The 14372-nt window shown below is 45.4% G+C and overlaps 1 protein-coding gene across 19 annotated transcripts in view; it reads left to right on the top strand.

Moving 5' to 3' along the window:
- The window catches only part of HMBOX1 (homeobox containing 1), a 480822-nt gene that overhangs the window by 85292 nt on the left and 381158 nt on the right, over nt 1-14372 (top strand). For 10 of the 19 annotated variants that reach the window (XM_078649893.1, XM_078649899.1, XM_078649891.1 and 7 more), the window contains exon 1: nt 6098-6231. The gene's annotated coding sequence lies outside the window, so the exon portion shown is untranslated. Of the gene's footprint in view, nt 1-5945; nt 6232-14372 lie in introns of those variants that run through there. The other 9 variants (XM_078649894.1, XM_078649892.1, XM_078649900.1 and 6 more) reach the window with 1 other exon arrangement.

Genomic DNA, 14372 nt, shown 5'->3' with positions numbered 1-14372 from the left:
GCCCCGGGTACCGCCACCACCCTGGGGCTCTAAATATTTAGATTGGGGGTCCGTGAAGGACCCCCCAGCCCCGGGGACCACCAACCCCCGGGGCTTTGAAAATGTGAGATGGGGGGCCACGCAGCCCCCTCCTGGAGCCATTGATGGCCCTGGGGACCACCACCCCCCAGGTCCGGCTCCTGCAGTGTCCCGGGTTGCCCATCCCCGGAACACGCAGCCCCCTCCAAAAATTAACAAAAAAAGGCCATGCCGCGGGGGATGGGGTTTCCGGGGCCGATTAAGACCTCTGGAGGGTGGCCACACAGCCCCCTTCCCAATTTTTGATAAAAAAAAACCATTTGAGGACAGGCCCTGGGCGATGGTGTCCCCAGGACCAAAATATTAGGAAAAGAAGGCGGGCCACAGAGCCCCCCTTCTTAAAACAAAAAGAAAAAGAAAAAGACCGTCATCGCGCTGGAGTCCACGCCCCCTTCTTGCAGCACTCTGCGTTTGAGGAGGAACGAATTCCCCTTGAATACTGGGGGTCCCTGGGGGCCAACTAGCCCACCAGGAACCTCCAGTATGCGCCAGGGGGCTGCGTTGCAGAGAGGTGTTCTGAGGCCACACCCCTTTTTACACCTCTCTGCAATGCAGCTCTGTGACGCTTACTGGTGGTAGCTGGTGGGCTAGTTGCACCCCAGGGACCCTCAGTATTCAAGGGGAGTTAATCCTCCAACTTAAAACGTGCCACTGGGCGCGTGTGCACAGTGGTGAAGGGAGGGGGTGGGGCCTGAGTTCACACATGTGCAAACACACCGTGTGGCGTGGTATAAGTTGGGGAATTAATTCCTTGTCAATCCTGAGGGTCCCTGGGGGCCAACTAGCCCACCAGGTACCTCCAGTAGGCGCCACGGAGCTGCGATGCAGAGTGTTGTAAAAAGGGGCGTGGCCTCTGAACACCTCTCTGCAACGTAGCCCCTGGCGCATACTGGAGGTACCTGGTGGGCTAGTTGGCCCCCAGGGACACACAGGATTGAGGAGGAGTTAATTCTCTAACTTAAAACGCGCCACAGGGTGTGTTTGCAGACATGTCACCTCAGGCCACGCCCCCTTATATCACCACTGTGCAAATGCGCCCCATGGCGAGTTTTAAGTTGGGGAGTTCATTCTCTTTCAATACTGAGGGTTCCTTAGGCCAAGTAGCCCAGCAGGTATCTCCAGCATGCGCCAGGGAGCTGCGTTGCAGACAGGTGTTCAGAGGCCATGCTCCTTTTTACACCTCTTTGGAACGCAGCTCTGTGGTGCTTATTGGAGGTACCTAGTGGGCTAGTTTGACCCTAGGGACCCTCAGGATTCAAGGGGACTTAATCTCCCAACTTAGAACGGCCACAGGGCGTGTTTACACAGTGGTGAAGGGAGGGGACGGGGCCTGAGGTGACGTGTGCAAACACTCCCTGTGGCGCTTTTTAAGTTGGGAAAAAAATTCCCCTTCAATCCTGAGGGATCCAGGTGCTTCCAGTAAGCGCCACTGCGCTGCGTTGCAGAGAGAATGTCATTTGAGATTTCATCAGTGATGTCACTGGCCATGTCATGAATGATGTAATATGTGACATCCTCAGCAGTGGATTGCGGGCGCCCGAGTTATAGTTAGTACAACTAACTATAACGGAGGAATTTCAATGGTTTTGTACAATTGAAATGTCCAACTACTATAGCACCCCTTAAACCTATGGTTTTTCAGTGAATATATATATATATATATAATATCAAATGTAATGCTCCAGAACGTGGTTTCAAGGAGCACATATATTGTTTTTGGCCTTAATGTTGAGGAGGAAGGTCTGCCAGCACTCACCCCCAGTTCGAGAAAGCCCACTCATGTGAAGCCAGCGGAGAACGTGTGCTTCAGCCCAGGTCAATGTTAACAGGTCATGAAGTCCGCATTGGATGTCAGGCGGATCAGGCGCCTTCCACTCCATGGCCAACCAGCGTTTAAACAGAACAATTGCCAGGTCAACAAACTTATGTAAGTGTTTGGGGGCAAAGGGGCACATGCATCAATATTGCTTTTTGCGATTCCTTAATTGCGAAAAATAAGGAATTGCAATTAAGGAATTGCAAACTGCAATGCATCATGAAATTGCTAAAAAAAATAGCGATTTCTTAAAATTCCTTAATTGCGATTCTCTAATTGAGAATCGGAATTAAGGAATACCTCCCCATTCATTCCTATGGGCCTAGAGGCCTATAGGAATGAATGGGAAGACATTCTCAATTTGCGATTCTCCATTAGAGAATCGCAAATTGAGAATGCAATTTCAAGGGTGTAGGCGTGTCCAAAGGACACCCTGTTGCACCCCTGAGATCTGCCTATAAGTACATCTTGCACACACACATGCTCCAAGGGCATGTGTGTGTGTAAAATGGAACTTTGAAAAATGCACTTTAGTGCATTTTTCAAAGTTTTCGCAAATTACCATGAAAGTCAACTTCATGGTAATTTGCTCCTCTGATTAGTGAATAGCTAATTTTTTACGTTTGATGCATTGCATTTAAGGAATCTCAATTTGAGATTCCTTAAATGCATTCGCAATTTAAGAAAAATCGCAATCTTGCGATTTTTTAAATTGCAAAAAGTACAAAAAATATGATGCATCCCAAAAGTTGAAATTGCATTCGCAAACGGACGAATTTTGCGATTCGCACCATTTGCAAATGCAACTTACAATGATGCATGTGCCCCTTAGTCCCAGCAGGCAAGAAGAGGGAGTAGGAGTGTATGCTCTGTCAATTTGAACACTACCTCAGACACCCTAAGCCAGGTCGACTGAAACATCTGGAAATCCCACACCATATGATAAAACCCAGCGTCCTGGAGCATGCAGCGGGGACAAGCTTGGGAGAGTGTTGGGAATGTGCGTTTCATATGCAAGGGGCCAAGGTAGGACTGATCGACAAAATTAAATTCAGTAAATCTGAACAGAGGCAACATGACAACCAACTTGCTGTGGAGCTGCCGAGAGTCCAGCATCTCTGTTCGCTATAGCGTGGTGTCAGTTTTGGAAATACTGTGTGAGCGTGCTTTTTATGGCCACCAAGTAGTAACCTGTAGCTGACCCTAAAGCAGAGCACAGTACCCAAACCTCTGTGCCCATTGAAAAGCACAGTAACTAGCAGACAGGAGCCAACCTCACCAACAGAGATGTATGGTCAGATATCAAGGGAGCAGCGCTCCTAACGCAATGAAGACCAGTGTTAATAATGATAGTAGCTTCATGTGGAATCCCCTAAGTCCGATACCACTAGCCTAGCAGACTCCAAACCAATCCACATTAATCACATATTAATGATGTAACAAATTTAACATTCACAGTTCCCAATAGCTGATTTCTGTAATGCCTGTGTTGTGGCCCTTTTGCATTGTATTAAGCAGCTATCTCCTTGGAGGTCATCAGAGTCACTACGGCATACAGTTAACAATTCATAGACAAAATGTATTTTGCCATTGACAATGATCCTCAATGTAGTAATAAACCTCAATGCAGCAGGAAAAAGGAGCCGATGTGATATCTCAAGTTGATGATGTAAATAATTTCTAACTTTCCTAGAGGAATGCCTTATGGACTGGACCAAGGCAGTGTAGTTAGGACATAGAAACACCTTGTGATTGCCCAACAAAATAGGCCCAACCTCTCTGGCGTGACAGAGAAGGACATCTCTATCGTTGTAATTCAATAACCTTGCTACTACAGGTCGAGGGTGACCACCAGGAGCACGGTGGGCTGTGGATACCAATAACCAAAACAAACCCATAGGTGCCACTTTGTCTTTGAGTCAGAATTCAAGAAACGACCTCATGTCTAGGCTTTCTGTATTTTCAGGCAGTCTTTTAAAGTGAATGTCCTTCACCGTCTTCGCTTGCCTTTTTAGGATCTTCATTCTGGATTGCAGATTCGGTAGCTCAATCTGAAGGCTTTGCACAACAGGCTGCAGCTCTGCAAGACATCTTTCATTGCTGGTTACTTTCTCAGATGTATTTACCTGATCAGTCCACGGCCACTGCATAGATCTTTTGTTCTCGCACTTTTTTAGGTTCTTTTATAGCAGACATAATATAATTGAGCTTATCCGTTGGCTTTCAACCATCATCATCTCTCTGTTCTGGACTGCTCATGTCATTATAACCGTGGCTTTTATTTCCCATTCTAGTTGCTCTGTTACAACCCATTTTGCCCATTGAAGACATGAAGGAATCTACATTGAGGAGCTCAGGCAGGGCTACGGTGCAGACAGTAAACTGTTAATGAATTCCAGACATGCAGTCAAGATGAGCTTTTCAACAGATTCTCTGTCCCTCAGTGGCTCTGGTCATTTAACACCCACCCTCTCATGTACAGAAACCAGTGCCTTAAGGCCATTTAGTTGACCAGCTGAGATTACCCAACCACAGTTGACTCCATTCACCAAAAATCTTTGGCCAGTGCACAATGTATCCGAATGCAAAAAGCAACATGCTGCAACTGGCCTAGGACTGCCACCACTGAGAGCACAGACAGCTGCTTAATTAAGTGATACAAGATCCTTACCGGTGCAACCCAGAGACCTTCCACTCATGCCAAGCCGCAACGCAACTCTCCAAGCCTGCAACCTGGCCACCCCCAGGTCGCGGGCAGCTAACAATTCACAGGGCTTTCTTCTGCCAATTTATTGACCCAGAATCCAGGTGGAGGAGTGGAGATCCACACCCATTCCTACCCCAACCCCCTCCCACGCATGTCATGCCTAGGCCTACCCTGACTCCTCTTGGGCCTATACTGGCCTCCTACAATCCTCTGTACTGCCCACTTCGGCATCCTTTGCGCCGCTGCTGTCTTCCTGCGCAAACCATGCAACCAGGGCCGGACTGACCTTAGTGGCATCGGGTGTTCCCCCAGAAGGCTTGGGGTCGGTTTTGAAGCAGTGCTGCAATAGGCCCCCAGTAACAAAAGCAGCAAGCAAGCATTTCCAGCCTCCAGAGACAGGCAGTGCTTCCCCAGGGGCTGGTCTGAGTAAATTGCCAGGGCTGCTTTGGGTTCCCAATCCGGCCTTGCATGCAACTGCATCACTCTGTTGCATCACCCAAGTCCGACAACACCTCTCAGAAAGGGGTTGTGGTGTGCTCCATGCACGTCCTGGCTCACACCGTCCTGGACAGCAGCCCTCAGTCCAAATCAAGGCCGAGTTTACAGGGCCCACGATGCCTTCTGGAAAACAGCAACAAGTTACATCTTCAAAAACAGCTGCAAACTTCACAAAGTGATGTTATTAAACTATTTGAATGCTGCAATCCACTTGTAATTACAGCTGTGCGATGTCCATCCAGTGCGAGGATGCCACCCAGGGACCAGTTTCATTCAGATCTCCGACACAGGCCTCAGTCTCCGACTGGAGCTTCACATCCATCGCCATAGCTAGCAGGCCATACTCAGCCCCCAATGATGTGCCATATGTTGATAGCGACTGAACAAGCTATTCTGGTGCATTGGAGCTTCAGGATAATCCTTTCAGTGATGTCATTGCAAAACCTGCCATGGTTATTGGCAACGGGGAAGCTAGAGCACAAATTATTTAGGACATCCTAGAAGCCAGCAATGGCCATCCCTAAATAGGCGTTTAAGAGAACTAGACTGCCCACAATTCTTGGATTAGAGATGGGGGCATAACTGACAGTGGAGAGGGTTGGTTGTTTAGTTTGGGGGTGGCTTGTTTTTTCTTGTGGAATTCTGCTGGTGCTCTGTATAGAAATGAAAAGCAAGCATATACAGTGTGATAATGTTTGACTTTAATGGTGGTGTACCAAGCATTTAAATAAACATGATAGAAAACAACATTTATTGTAAGTTAAATCACATTTGCTCTAACGTCCTAGGTGGTGGTGAGATGAATAATTAGTTGTGAAACTGTAAATTATATTTTTGTTTTTACAGGACTCTATTTCAGATGCACTATTTTGGCTTGGCTAAGAGGTGATTCATCTTACATAGATACCCTAATTCGAAAGATCAGTCTAAATCTTACTCTTCTGACGAATGGTGAAGTCCAACCTTTGAAGCGAATACGACGGATGGCATATTTCCATCAAACAGTAAAAATGACGAGGTTGTGATAATCCAGATACCACCAACTCAATAAACCTCTACAAACGATGTCACCAAAAGCCTTTTCTGCCTGCAACACCTGCTGCAGATTCGTCCAGCTGCTGTAGTGCTGCAGGTGAGTACATGTTCAGTCTCTTCAATTGAGAGTATTTTCTTTCCTTTTCCATCTCTTTCAGGTTTTACTTTTTTTAGCTGATTTCTGCATCTTCTGTGTTCAGCCATCTTTGGCTTTGCAGTTCGCCAAGGCTAAAAATATGTAGGTTGATGTGGTGCATGATGGCTGTTTTGGCTCTGGATGTTCAATCGCTCTTCGTTTAAACATTTATGTTAACATTTCGATTGCAAAAGCTCTAGAATTGTAAATAAGACATACAGGCTAGTGTTGAGGCCTGCATTGCAGTCTAAATTATAGTTTTTTGTGTGCTTCTAGTAATGTAAATAGTGACATGCCTTCTGACTGTGTTCTGAATGGTGGCTTGTGTTATTGGGCCTGTGGCCTAGATTCTGTATACTTTCTATCTTGCAGGTCACCTATCGAGGGCTCACCATGGTGGCCTCCTGGGAAACCCCTCACGAAGTCCACCGGTCAGTTAGTGTGACCTCCATCTTCCCTAGTGGGGAGTACAGTGACTACTTGGCCTGTCTCAGGCCCTCTGACCGATGGCTCTCGTGGGATGGCAGAGGTTCTGAGACTTTCTGCCCAAAAAGAATGATTGCGAGGCAGGGGTTGGGAACTGTTAAAGATTTTTTAGGTATGATGTGTAAACTTGCTTGCACCATTCATGGCAAACATTTTGTATTTAATACATACTGGAAGATGCTTTACTGCAGTCTTTTTCGCCTGCTGCTGTCTTGGGCATAGTAACCTTCAGGCATTCGGCTTGAGACATTGTCTATCCTATCTTCGATTTGCCCACAAGAGTATTTTATTCTCACCTTCCATTTTCTAATAGGTCTATCCTTCTACCTCGACTGGAACACATTTTTGAAGCACACTCTGTCATCACATATTACATTCTTTGGGTCATTTGTACATTGATACACAACAGCAATCTTTTTTCTTTTTTCATTAAGTTGTACTGCAGGAGAAATTATTTTATTGCTTTGGTCAATACTTGAGTGCAAGCATCATAACTTTTGGCTTTGCCAGTACCTATTTCTATGGCTGCCGGTGGCTGACACTTTGGAGAATATGTGTGCCAGCTATCACCATGGGCCTGGGGATGATGTTGTGTCTTGCATACAGCAGTTACTGAAAGAGGGAAAACAGAAAGTTTGTGTGATAAATCTTACTTAGTGTGGCAGACAAGTTTGAAAAAAATAAAAGTAAAACACAAAAAAATATCCTCATCATCAGTATCTTAATACGATTTGCTACCCTGGTAGCTTAGTTCTAAAAATCTGCTGGGATGGTCTACTGTTTCCCCACAACAAGTAGGCCTTTGACTGGGTGCTTTTCATTCTATAAAATGTTATAATAGGTTGCTGGTAACCTGATGGCTGGTACCCCAGGTTGCTATAAGGGATTGGGATTCACCCTCCTTGATCAGGCGTCTTGCTACGTAATGTAAAATAGTGGAAGGAGTGTGTCTTCCTTGGGATCTTCTGGAAGCCTTGCTGAGGATTCTGGTTGCGTCACTCTGCTTGAGAAAGGGCTTTTGTTTTCATGGAGCAGAATGCACAGATATCAAAATATTTAGTGGAGGAAAGTAGGTGACATATAGTGAGGAAGAAAGCCGACATTTATATGTAGACCGCAAGTGTGTACTACAGCAAAGGAAAGGCAGTTTGAGTGAGGCATTGAAATAGACTAGAAATGTTTTGTGGTCTTTTTCAGATGTCTATACAAAACCTGGAATACTTCAGAGCATACTCACTGTGTCGCAGGCATTTATCATACGACCCTCTTTGTACCCTTGATGCAGGCTCTGCTTATTGTATATACCTGCATTCTCTCGATTATGCAGTTCTTTACTTACTGTCTCTTGTAGTGCTTAGCATTGGCTATAAGGCGGCATATTGGTACGTTAAAAACAGGTTGCATAAATCCTCATCAAAGGCATACATTGTGATAATGATACCCATAGAACGCACATATAAAGGGATCCTTTTTGAGGCATGTTTACTTCTTTTGAAGCCTGGCCCCTTTTTTGGCTAGAGCCAACATGATATTTAGCAATGGCAGCTTCCCACTTTTCTAGTGTATTCATCAAAATGGCAGAGTCATGTGCTGGGAGTGGTGTTCTATTTCGCAGGTATACGCACATTTTCCTAAAGGTACTTTACTCCTTTTTACCTGAATTCTAGTTCGATCTTACAACTGCAGGTGACTGAAGTGGTTTATTCCCTGGCAGACAGACTCCTGGGTTTGTTATTCCTATTGGATACCCTTTGTAAAAGACTCATAACTGGTTTGGTATAGTCTGAAATGTATTTGACTTAGGGAACAGTGAAGAAGCTAAGGAATATTGGAGCTGGCAAAAACTTGTCATCTCTCTCATAAGGGAGTTCATCCAATCCTCGGTCTTTGAAGCAATGAAGGCTGGACATAAATGGAGGTTTTGTTGCCATTGCCACCTGCAATGTGTGAAAATGGAGCATAATATTGTGTTGGGAGAGTAATGGCTATTACTGCCTAGCTCGACTCTTCTGCTATGCAAAAACACAATACCCCCCCCCCCACATACCTCTAAAAAAGAGTATATGAAGATTTCATGTTACTCATGTTAGAAAAATTTGAGATTAATACATTATTGAAGTTGATTGACTGAAGGCGCTTGATTATATAATAAAAGAGTGCCAAACCTATGCCTATTGACAGCGCATAGATCATTTGTCCCCTCCAGAAATGTGTTTTGAAGTAAAAACCTGTTATAGATACTACATGAAGATGTCTCTGTCAGACCCACATGACATATGTATATGGTGGTTGGGCTCTGAACGTGATGCTTTGGCCTACATCTTCTGTGTATCAATGCACATGAAAGACATCAGGAGCAGGAGACTAAGATGTTCCTGGTGAAGTCCCTCTGGGATATGCCAAAGCATTCACCATCGTCTTGGGTACTATCACCCAAAATATCTTGCCACAAAAAATGCCACAGGAAGGAAAAGTCCTCCTCTTCTTTGAAGAACTCTCCAAGGACCATTTGTAGTGTCGATGCTGATCCCCGATACCAGACTCTTCCTAGTTTGTGGACAAGAGCCTGATATTAAATAGTGTGAGACCTGAGTTCCTAGGCCCATTGCCAAGCACCCCGGAGGTCAAAGTGTTTAGACTTTAATATCTTCTGGGCCACCACTCAAGGGTGACCATGATCCTGTAGGCATGCTAACTTCAGCAGCTCTGACCCAAGAAGCTTCCTGACACTGCACCAACAATGCATGTGGTCCAGTGGCTAAGATGAAGTTGAAGTTTTCTAATGCACCATCTCCCTTTTGTCGATGCCTTCTTTGGTGACATCACCATTCTCGAAGGCTTAAATAGTAGGCAGCGATTATCTGTGTGGGTAAAGTAAACTTAAGGTGTGCTTCAGTGATTAACCCTTGGAAGAGCACCTTCCTATTGCTGAAGTATTTGCTCAGATGTAACAGCTGTTTGGCTCCAACACCAAGGCCCTTGCGGTAGGCCTGGCAAGAATTATGACTGCATTGATGATTTGGAGGCTGATAACCTCCTTTCCCTCTATAACACTGAAACTGTCTTATATTTCGACTTAGTAAATATATGACCTAGATCATTCACCAGAAGGGAACATCCCTTGACCCCTCTGCCCGTCCTTCAGGGAAAGGTTCCTTCATTGGCCTCTGTAGTGGAACCAGCATATAAAGCCTTAGAATTTATCGTGCCCCCGCTGAAGGCAGAGTCTAACATTTTGATCGAGGTCTTAAATCCTCCTCCTCAGTGTGAGAACCATTGCTCTCATACAAAAAGGCTCTTTTGGACTCTGTCATTGCTGCATGGAAGAAACCTTTTTTCAGGCCATCACTCTGCACACCAATTGCTAGATGGTATAAGGTCGTTGCAGGTGCTCCACACTTTGGCGTCTCACTTCACCAGTAAGTCTGGGGACCAACCTACTTCCTTGAAGTAAAGTTCGAAAGATTTCTACTTGGCACCTCCTGATAGGAAGTTAAAAAAAAAAGTTTACTCTGTGAAAAGTAAAGTCTTTGCTTCTTGCACATTGCACAGCTAACGCCACCTGCCTCATGGCCTGATATGTCCATAACCTGTTGGAACTAGCAAAACTCAGTGATCAACCTACTTGATCACATAAAAAAAGATTGACTGACTTGTTCAACAACGATGTGAATGTCCCACCCCAGTCACCCCCACAGATCTCGAATTGCAACCTGGACTCTATGGACACTTTGGCTTGATCCATGGTCATGAATAGGAGGCTGCAGTGCCACTCGTTGGTACGTTCCTATGGCTTCTCAGAAGATGTCCAAGCAAACCTCATGGACATGCCTCTGCAATTGCTCTTAGAAGGCAGACACCTCCCTGGAATGCTTCCAGAAGATTAGAGTTGCGGCTCACTCACTGGCCTAGCCTCCCCAGTAACAGAGTTCCAGTAACAGAATAGAAAACCTCTGTGACTCCTCCATCCTTAAACCCTATGTTCCGTCTGAAGTCTGTTTGTCACCATTTGGGAGATGATCATTTCAAATTAATGGGTTATCCAGTCAATTCACAAGAGCTATGCCCTATCCTTCCTGTTCCTTCTGTCTGATAATCTTCCTTCCACCAGGTCATGCTTTCTGGCACACACCACAATTACATATTCATTTTAACAGAACATCTGTGTCAATGTCCCAGAAACATGTCACGCACCTGACCTATTAACATTTGACTATTTAACACTTGTCCAAAGTTCCTCAATTTTGAAGGCAGAGGTCATTATCCTGCTGAACAAAGGAGCCATAGAGTGGTGCCTCAGGAAGAAAGGGTCATGGATTATATTCCCTTTACTCCTTGCAGACCAACAAAAATGGAGGTCTGAGACCTATTAAATGGATCTTTGCCTTCAAATCCTTTTAATTCAGCAGGACACGTTCAAGATGTTGCCCATAAGCAAAGTCTTGTTTGCACAGAATGTCCGTGATTGGTTGGCATCCTTGGTTTTCCAGGGTGCCTGCTTTTATTTTCCAATCCTTCTTACTCGCAGACCTCACCTGAGGGTCCCCTTGGCTTCCCAGGACAGGCTCTTGCCTTTTAGAATGATGACTGCGCTGCACATCTTCATGCTGGCAGTTGTAGCAGCTGTAGTGAGATGGTCAGGAGGCCATGCATTGCCATACTTGACTGACTGGCCATTGAAAGCTTAGCTCCTGGTGCTGGTAAAAAAGGAAGACTTTCAGTGCACAATGACGGTCCTCCATGACTGGCAATGCTATTAAGACCCATAAATCTTATCTTGCTGCAAAACAAAGGTTAACCTTCATTAAAGCATTGCTGGGCACAACTGCATGAAAACCTCTCCTCAGATCATCACATATATTCATGAGATGATTCTAAGATTTCTGAATCAGATATAACTCCCGGTTCTGCATGTCTAATATCTGCTAAGCCTCATTCATTCTGTTGGTACCACATGCTGGATGAGGGCCCACAGTGATACCTGTGTTGGCAATGTCTCCATCATCAAGGTAGCCTCTCATACTCCAATGCAAGTTCACCAATCCGCTCATCCTGATCTGCACGTGTGGATGGAGCCTTGTGGTGTATCATCCTCTTCATCTTCCACAGGTGCAGTTTATTGTAGTTACAGAGACCCTCTCGCTGGCTGGGGATGCCCACCTGAGCAACACGATGTTACAAAGCCTAAAATCTCTGTCAAAGCAGCATCTACACATATATGTGCTGGAAGTGCACGCAGTCTGCTTTGCTGCGAATGCATATTTCTCCTTCTGTCATGGGAATTCCATTTAGATTCTATCAGGCAACTAAATGGTCTTTTATATTAACATATAGAATGTTGTAGTGTTGTGGACTGTGTTTTGAGATGTGATGTGCCTGTGGCAGTGGGTGAAGTGAAAGGGAATTTTACCGGTAGCAGCTCATCTTGCAGACCGCTCACAAGACCATGAGTGGGAACTACATTCGGAAGTAAATGAGGTGATTTTCTTCAGATTGTAGTATTCACGCCTGGCTTTCTTCGCTACGTCCCTAGACAATTGGTATCCTCAATTAAGTACCATATAGTTGATTCTGAATACCTTCTTGTTCAGAGGACCTTGGAGTCTTCTATATGCAGTTCCACCAATTATGCTTGTGTCAAAAGTCTTTTTGAAGGTGGGGGAGGATCAAGAACAGCTAATCGCCACAGATTGGGCAAGAATGATCTGGTATTTCACTGTGTTGGCACTGAGCATTTGGACATCTCCTCTGACCTACACTAGGTAGACCTGCTCCTGGAGCAGGATTGTCCAGTTCTGCACCCTAGTCTCCACGAGTTGCATGGAAATATAGGTGCAGTAAGAATCCATTTGCTTTTCTGGTGAGGTTTCAGAAGTTATATTGACACCAAGGAAACCACTAAAAAAATCCATGTTCCTGGGTTGCTGGAAAAATATGTTCAAAGATATGAGAAAAAGGCTGGACCCATAGAAAGCCTGCCTTTCCGACATCCTGTGGTACATGTTCTCCCTTCCACAGCAGGAACTGGTGTGGCTACAGTCAAATGCTTTTAGCCTGTCCTGCTCACCTTCATGTGTCGTCCTGACCACCTTTCCTGTTTAGTTTGCCATTAGTGGTGCAGTTTCTCAAAGGTTTACTTCATTTGTTTCCTCTCACTCCGTTCAGTGTTCCGTAGAGGGATTTAAATCTTGAGTTGACTTTGTTGATGGTATCCACATTAGAGCCGATGCACAGTCGCCCTGTTCAACTTCTGACTCTAAAGACAGTACTCTTTACTAGCAATAACATCAGCCCTAAGAGTTGAAGAACTTCAAGCCCTCTCAGTTCATCCCCATCGTATGGTCTTCTACCCAGATAGTTGTTTTTTCATACCTGCAAAACCTTTTTACCCAAGATAGCATAGGGTAATCTGTAAACCTTCGAGCCTTCTTCGCTCCCCCCAAAGTGGAAAAGCGCTTTCATAGACTGGGCCCCGAATGCTTTGTCCTATTACATCGATCACATTTAAACGGACTGAAAAAATGATTTGCTCTTTGTGTGCTTCAGTGATGCTAAAAAGCCCAAGGTGATGACCAAACACACAATTCTTTCATTGGACCATCTTTTCTACAAAAGATCTGCTACACCTTAGCAAAACAATTCCTCCAACGAGCATTTGTGCCTTCCCAACTAGGGCCACAACTGCTTCCACAGTTCTCACCAGAGGCATTGCTAGGGCTAACATCTGCCATGCAGGCCACATGGTCTTCTTTGCATTCTTTTGCCTAGGACTTCTGACTCCTGTATTAGGTGTACAGTGGCAGGTACTTTATGTTCTATGTTGCATAACTTACTTGATTAACTGGCACCACTCAGAGGACAGCATTACTTTGGGATTCATTGACGAGGTGAGGAATCGGTGGGAAGATATATCCATCAGAAAACAGTTACTTATCTTCAGTAACAATATGTTCGAGGCATATGAGCTGCAGATTGTACACTTAGCATTAGATCGCCACCTGGTGTTGGGCTCGGATGATTGCATGTTGTTGTCGTCTTGGAAGAAGTCTTTGTAGTCACAATATACGTGACTCCTCCCTTGGACGATAGTGCGCATGGGCATCGGCTCCATCCTTGGATTGTTTTTTTACGCCACTGGGTTCGGATGAAAGTTTTCTGCTCCGGCTAGAAATACACTTTCCCAGCACTTCGAAGCGCAAAAAACTTCCCAAAACTCTCCAAACGAATTTACCAACTAACTGCTCGATTCCGATCGTCGACGCGGGCCGTTGGGCCTATCCACACCGTTAGGCCTACACCTCATGGAAAGGACACCATTCAAGAGATGCCCCGGGTGTGGAGCAAAGTTCCACGCAGTGACCACCACAAGCTCTGCAATCTCTGCTTATCGCCAGAACACGACGAATCCAGCTGTACAGCCTGCGCGTCCTTTCGATCCAAGAAAACCATCAGAGATCGGAGGGCCCGTCGACACGACATGCAGACATCCGCTCCGGAACCGGTGGATATCTTCGAGGAGGTTCCGCTCGTACCCGAGGAAGATTCCGTTGATCTCCAAATCGAATCAGAGGCAGACCACTCGGATGACTCCATACCATGAGTACTACTGCCCCTGC

The sequence above is a fragment of the Lissotriton helveticus genome, chromosome 6 (assembly GCF_964261635.1).
Source record: "Lissotriton helveticus chromosome 6, aLisHel1.1, whole genome shotgun sequence".
Lineage (NCBI taxonomy): Eukaryota > Metazoa > Chordata > Amphibia > Caudata > Salamandridae > Lissotriton > Lissotriton helveticus.
The sequence above is the reverse complement of the archived record's forward strand: the minus strand, read 5'-3'. Positions and strand labels throughout refer to the sequence as shown.